Source organism: Tachysurus fulvidraco, chromosome 23, assembly GCF_022655615.1.
Source record: "Tachysurus fulvidraco isolate hzauxx_2018 chromosome 23, HZAU_PFXX_2.0, whole genome shotgun sequence".
In the NCBI taxonomy this organism is placed as follows: Eukaryota; Metazoa; Chordata; class Actinopteri; order Siluriformes; family Bagridae; genus Tachysurus; species Tachysurus fulvidraco.
The window spans coordinates 13,451,438-13,459,565 of NC_062540.1; positions in this window are offsets into that span (position 1 = coordinate 13,451,438).

Consider the following 8,128-nt stretch of genomic DNA (forward strand, 5'->3'; position numbering starts at 1 on the left):
TTAAATTCTAACTCTAAATTGCAGATGTAGGCTCTCAGAAAAGGATGGGGAAATTTGCAGAGACAGCACTTTACTGCCTCCCTGTGTCTAGTAAGGCACACACAGGTTGGCTGAGCTATAAAAATAAATTAAATGGATGTTAATTAATATTGACAGTGAGTTTTATGACACAGAACTATAGTTAATAATGTGGCATGGAATTTGTTGTATAATATAGATATATATCTAAATGATGCTAATTATATATCAGAGTGATGGCATGATCAACATTATTACCATTTACACAGACACACACACACACACACACACACACACACACACACACACACACACACACACACACACACACACATAATTTAAACTGGATTATGTAGTTTTAAACTGGATTTATTTGCTATTATTTAAAACTGAAACAGAGATAAAAAATTAACATCAGATTTTCTGCGAGCCTTTTCCCTTCCATAGAAGTATGTTCAGATGAGACATTTTTGTACACTTTTTGTGTACACTGTCATTAAATAAGTACTAAAATATTCAGAAATTTATGTAGATATTTCTAACATTTTGCTCATTATTGCTATATCATCATTTGTCATGAAAAAAATCTTTGTTAAATTACAAAAGAAGGCCAAAACAGAATTTCCACTAATGATATCAGACTATTGCATCCCACAGTTTATATTGTATAGATAGATAAGATAGATAGATATGCACACACACATACACATAGACATACACATATATATAATCACACACAATAGGGTCTAAAAATCCGTGACCACAATTGGAAAATTGTTTTGGATGTTCTTTTTCAACTCAATACACGTTTTAACTACAAATTATAGTATTATCCTAAGTCTTGCTATCCAAAGTCATTAACCTAGTGAACCAGTGTTAATGTATTCATTGCCAGAGACTTCAAAGCTCTTTTGTACGTCGCTTTGTATAACGACCTCTGCCAAATGCCATAAATAACTTTTGTGGTAATGTTATAAGTATTTAGTAATATGTGATGTCATTTATTCATGTCTGCCCTTATTTACTGGTGCGTTGAGGGAATTACATGCATTATGTTATGTGTTTATGTTCTTCGTTGCATTTATGCATCGTCCTCAGGGGTGAGGATGAGAGGTCGAGTCTGTTTGAAGGTAACGTGGCTCACTTTACGCTGCTGGCAGAGAAGCTGGGTGCAGAATTAAATTACCCAGCACTCAGCTGTCTTATGTGAAATTCACATTTTCCTGCACAGCACCAGCACAATAATGCTGAGCGTGCTGATATCTGCAAGGGGGAGGCATGCAAATGCTGCTGCGAGTGCCTCGCTTACTCCTCCTCTTTTTCCGCCAGCCTTTTAAAATCTCTCCATCTCAGGGCAATCAATACCGTGTCCCATCAGGCAGCCCCCGGCCTGCGCTTGCTCCTACAGTTAAAGCTTTGCTCCCCCGGTTTACGTCAAGGTGAGTGAGAGCCTGATGCGTCAGGAAGTGCAGTCGTTCCTCTTCATACAGCTGCTGTTGGGCTCACTATGGTAGCAAGTTGGTGAAAGAAGAAATTTATTTATTCATAAATACCTTACAGCTTTGTGACTTTAATATCAAACTCTAAAGCTAGAAATCATCAGCGAGTGATCAAAGATTTTATTCTATTGTATTTATCTATTTACTCATAAAGCTCTGCCAGATAATGGTATCTAATATCATACTGTATATCTGAAAACATCACAGTGGGATTGAACTATTCTATTCACTCATTAGTATCAAACTGTAAAACTAAAAAATTTGTGTTCTTTTTTATTGCTTTTATTATTTACTTTTATATTATTTTGTTTTAAATATATTTCAACTACGTGAAATTTATATATTACTGTGTTGTTTACTGTTCTTATATTATATTATATTATATATTATATTATATACTCAAATATATTGCAGCCAATTGAATTTAATATCTTACTGAAGTAGCCAAAAATTTCAGTGAGATCTGCATATTCTGTTCTATTCTAGTGTAGTCTAGTCTAATCTAGTATCATCTATTTATTTATAAATTAATAAATGTATTGCAACCAATTAAATTTAATATCATATTGAATAGCCAAACACAAAAAAATTAGATTTGTCTATTGTATTATAATCTTTTCTATTCCTTTAACTCATACAAATCTGGCAGGGGATTGAATTTCATTTTCTATTGGATAGCTGAAAAAGCATCATTGTGGTATTGCAGTATTCTTTTGTAGTCTAATCTATGCAGTCATAAATTTCTTGCACCTGAGCTCATTTAATTGAATCTATTATAAGATTAAAAATAATCAAAAGTGGGATCTCAGTATTTTGTTTTATTCTGTTTTAATTATTAGAAATGTTTAGTTATATCAGAGACCCCTCTCAAAGCCTCTTTTATTATAGTCTTGACGAGAGTGGTTAAGCATCAGAGCTTTATGTAAAAAGCAGTGCATCAGTCCAGGTGCATTACAGCTGGGAGCAAGGTGAGATTTTGTATGTTTTTTTTTTTTCTCAGTGTTTGTGAGTGCTTATGCTGAATACACCTAAAGGTGGGTGTATGCATGGTCTTGTGCATTGCTGTAAACTTTCATGCAGTAATGCTCAGTCATTAGGAAGGTGTACAGTGTGGGAGGCTTGCTGCAGTGCACAAGCACCTCTGCTACTATTGCAGCTCATTTGTCAAATTGCCTGCAGGACTTGAGTGGTGCATTGCTGCTGAAAGAGAGAGAGGCAATCAGCATTAAAACATGGCTGTGGCGGATCGCATGTGGGCCATGGACAGCCAGCACACGTTTGCTGCAGTCTCCTTGGGCTCTCAATGGGACAAGAATCCAGCAAGGGAAATAAACCTTGTAAGGAAGTGCAGTGCACAAAAAAATCGGGTTAATGAAAAACAATTTTTACATAGTTTTTCATCAGTTTCCTACAATTCAAATTTCTTTGTAATTATGGAAGAGTTGTTTCATTTAGTGCTGTTTTGTTTTATCGGAAGTGACATTTTCCTGGTGCATAATGAAATGGCATTGCCAGTTAAGGGCATGCATAGGACAATACTCCTGGTACCTTTATTCAGGTTTCCATCTTTACATCTTGGCGCTTGTAGCAGCTGAGACATTTCCTGTCTACGATGCTTTAAATTCTCAGCACTAGAATTACACCTTGTTGTGGGTTGATATATTTGTAATAGCCAACAAATTGGCAACTCAGTCAACATTGTACAAAAAATAACCTTGTGATTTTCTGTGAATGGATTTTTTTGATTTCTAATTATTTTATTTACAGAATGGTTTACTGCTGAAAAAGCAATGAATACAATAGACAGATGCATGCTACTGAATATTTGTAACACACTATGGAAAGGATCCAAACAGTGTAGGCTGTGTATAATATTCCGGTATGTTTATGTATGTTAATAAGCCCCTCATTCCTGTGCATAAGCCTGTTGTCCAATTACATCATGGTTAGCCTGAATGTATTAGTGATTTAGAAGCAAAGCCTTTCCAGTGAGAATGTCACATTATTATAAACTGCTGCTTTAACAATCTGATCACAGAGGGAGGTTTTCTGAAACCCATGCCATATTTCTGACATTAACAAATGGTAAAGTTGTATTTAAGCCAGCAAAGGACAAATACTCAGACATAACACAATAACCATTTTGTATATCTGAAATATGAAGGAAAAAATATGTTGTTCATTTTGTATTTAAAATAAGTTCTCTGATGATGGACTGATGCAGCTAATTTATTGTGACAATTTCAGGAGCTGTATAAGATGATCCATATACTTGAAGTCCCTGTAGAAAAGCATTTCTTTCTGCTGATCCTTCTTTCATGAAGCAGATTTAATCTAAAGTGTAAAAAATTCCACGGATATGAACAAGACAGAATACACACACACACACACACACACACACACACACACACACACACACACACACACACACACACATACAAACTGGCTTAAGCTTTTTTCTGTCCTGTTCTTATCCCTGATATATCACACTTTAGAGTGAATACGTACACTACACACTATATTAGGAACATCTGTCATCAATGAACAATCATAACAATTTCTATATTTCTATAAATCATTTAATAATGTAATTTCAACTCCAATTAAACATGGTTTATCAAACAAACCAAAAATCACTGTAATCACTGTCATTTCATAACTCACGCTTTATTTCTGGAGTTATGAAACTAATTTCTGTATACAAATATGATATGCATATTGTGTTTTTTGTACAGTTGTACAACTAGAATAGACGAACAGATAGACTATGCACAACACAAGAAAAAAATGTAATAAATAGTAATAAAAAAAAGTAATAAATAGAATAAGAACAATTTTATACCTTTACAAAAATGTGCAAATGTTTCTTTATAAATCACTGTTAATTTGCCCTTGATATCTATCTATCTATCTATCTATCTATCTATCTATCTATCTATCTATCTATCTATCTGTCTGTCTGTCTGTCTCCATCTATCTATCTAGCTATCTATCTGTCTATTCACACGATGTACGATAGATAGATAGATAGATAGATAGATAGATAGATAGATAGATAGATAGATAGATAGATAGATAGATAGATAGATAGATAGATAGATAGATAGATAGAATAAAAAGATAGGAAAAAATACTAAGGCTGGAATATACTTTGTAAATATTGTGTTATTAGTTATTAGTTCTAACTGTACAAACACAAAGCAGACGTAGACTTCCTTCCCTCTAAATCATTTTACAAAGGCTTGTACTGCTCTGGTGAATTCTCATACAGCTAACCAAATATTTAACACAGCTTCAGTACTAACACAAAAGAAAAATATGCACTATTAATTGACAGTATTTTACTGGAATATTAGCCTGTAAGGTTTTATAAAGCAATAAAAAAAAGAACTGTATAACTCTTAAAAATGTCTCTCTGTACAGGAATGTTTTTTTGTATACATTAGAGAATTGAGAGCTTCATTAAACACACAAATTGGAACGGAGCCCATTTATATGACACATTTATGCAAATCTGTTTCCCCCCAGGTCACATCAGGCAACGGTGTACTGTCTCTTTAAATGTGCTACTGCAAAATGTTCTCTGTTCATGTGTTCTGCAAAGCAGCAGATCTGCCCTGTGATTCCTTAGAGCTGAAAATCTGGTATTATGGTGTCTTGCAAAAGAAGATTCTACACCAAATGTTAGCGTTATCTCATAAATCGAGATGAACTTTGTTCTTATTGGAGAGTTTCTGGTCCTTTTGGTGTAAATGTAACAGCAATAAAGTACAAAATTGTAGAAGCTTGTGTGTATTGCTTGGACCTTTCATTTCAACAGAGGTCAAAAGAAGTTATAGGTCATAGAAATTATTTTATGGAAATGAATGTTTGTTTGTTTTTTAATCCTAGGGCAGTGTAAATTCCCTGTGGCCAAACACTATTATTAGACTATAGACTATAACACTATATTAGAAGGAATGCAGCACTGGGATAAACCATTCTTACTATTCGAATCTTCAGAAGATGTCTATGTGCATCCTTCCACATCCTTTATTGTACACGGAGATCGTATAAGAGACAGTTTATGTGCATCCAAGCACATTATTAACATATGTGAAATCTCTGCTTCTCTCTTGTTGTGTTAATATCGCATGTAATACCTTGGGCTTGTGAATACCGACCACACTAGACTTCAACGAACCGCTTAATATTTAATTGAGAAGTTAAATGATCCATGCACACTCGTTTCATTAAGTGCTTTTTTCAGGAGTTGTCACTGTAATATGTAAAAACACAAGTGGAAAGGTTTATTTTGAATATCCGAATAATTTAGGCAAGATATTTTGGGTTTGGCTCTCACACACACATCACTGAAATGAGGTTCCTGGACTCATGAAGTTAAAACTAATTTCCTCGCATGAAGCCATGAAGCCGTCTGTCTCACATATGTACATATGGCCACTTCAGAGGCAACAGATCCATCATGCGGCGTTTACTCTAACCTGCCTAATGCTGCAACTTCCAGGCAAAATGGCAGCGAAGTTCACCCAGTCATACAAATCTGATTCGTCCATCTGCTCTATATTTCTACGAACACGGAGACCACACTTATCTTTTTTGTGTCACTTCTCCTTCCTGACACACATGAGAATAAGTATCTGAAATATTTTTGGTAATTCTAAAAGTTTGGTATTATTTCTTTCTTAGAAGAAAAAAATCGAGGTGACAAAAGATTTGCACAGTATTAACACCTATGTGTGGTGTACAGACACAAGGTATGAGGGAAATGGGAGGCATGTTTTGATAAATTGGTGGGGACTAAATTAAATGTCCCCTTTATGACAGAGAAATCTAATATATGTGGGGATAATCTGGCCGTACTTTGCCCTCAGATGTTCAGTTATAACAGTTTTTAACAATGGCATTTCTACACATACATGATGGATGGATGGATGGATGGATGGATGGATGGATGGATGGATGGATGGAGAGAGAGAGAGAGAGAGAGAGAGAGAGAGAGAGAGAGAGAGAGAGAGATGTTTAATGGCCAGATTCTCCCCACAAGGTCAAAAACTCTTAGATATTCCAATCCTGAAAGGCACAAATTGGCTGTATTAGAGTCAGAAGCTTTGATTTTGATTTCATAATGATTAGACTATAGTTAGGGATAGATTTAAACATAGATAGTATTAATTAGCTGCATTAATAATAGTGTCAGTATTAATGCATTAATATAATGTCAGATGAAGGTCGTATCTAGAATTGTACAGTAACAATCTTCTATGTGTGTGTGTGTGTGTGTGTGTGTGAGTCTTGGCCCAGAGAGCAACTTGCCCTGCTTCCAAAAAATGAGGTCATTGAAGAGGCACTGGCTCCATGAATGAATTGTGCTAGTCTGACCAACTGACTAACGGCAGTACTGTAACACTCTCAGCTGGTTGTGAGAGGAAGAGTGGATCCTGCTGAAGCTGTATTCTTTGTATGGACAGCTGTCTCTGTCAGGCCCAAGTGGGGACAGGCTGAGCAAACACTTCTGTTCGGTTAAACCACTAACCTGACTGAGTGACGGAGAACTGCTGGGAAGTGTATAGGATCAATGCGGCTTTTATGTTTATTAGCCTAGTCAATAGACTGGAGAAATAAACCGCATCAAAGCAGCACCACATGCAGTGAACATGCCTACATGCTGACTCTGGTGTATTTCATTATTAATTTATATAAATCATTCCTGCGAAGAATGATTTCAGTAGAGAATGCAGGAGCCTCATACAGCACACTGCTGCAGTAATACTGTACATTGTTATTATTGTGTAAATGAGTTTGGCCATCCATAGAGATACAAACAAATTAAATGCACACACAAGCACACATACACACACACACACCTACTGTACACCTGCATGGAGAGAACAGCTATACTAGAGCCAATGCATGCATGTATCGAGCAAGACTAGAAAGGACACTGTAACAGCTGACTCAGAGTGTCAGGTGAGGCGAGGTAATGTGATCGGCCGTGTAAAAGGGCCTTCGCTTGTGTTTTATTTATCAATGGAGATGCCATTACCAAAGTGTGCTGCTTAGGGAGGGATGCAAGGGTGAAGACGTGTCAAAATAGGCACAAGATGTGAACATGGACAGTGCGGCTGCAGTGGTGCAGTGATGCTGAAAGGCAAGACAAGGAAGGCAAGCCATGCAAGAGGAGGATCGATGGATTTAGATCAGCATTATGGTCAGCCATTTTATTGTGCTTATTGATAAGCATTTTTTACTCAATTTATATAAAACCTTGTATGTATACCTTTATATATAAAAAAAATCACTATATTGAGTTGCTATTTTCAGAAGCAATTTGGAAATGGAAAGTGAGCAGAATTGCTACTGGACCAAGATTAGCATGAAAGAATCCATTTTATTACTTTTGCTTGCGGTTCACACTGAGATATATCCCAGTCCTTTTAAAAGATTTCAAACCTCCTTACTCTGTTCAAGTGTAAGTTCAAAAAAGTGTGTTGAAGAGAAATGGAAACAGCAGCAGTTGTGCTGCAGGAATGCAGCAGATGCAGCACTGCTGATGTGGAGCCAGTGAAGTTGAGATTGATTTCCTTTCCCCAGAGAAGACCAAACCTTTA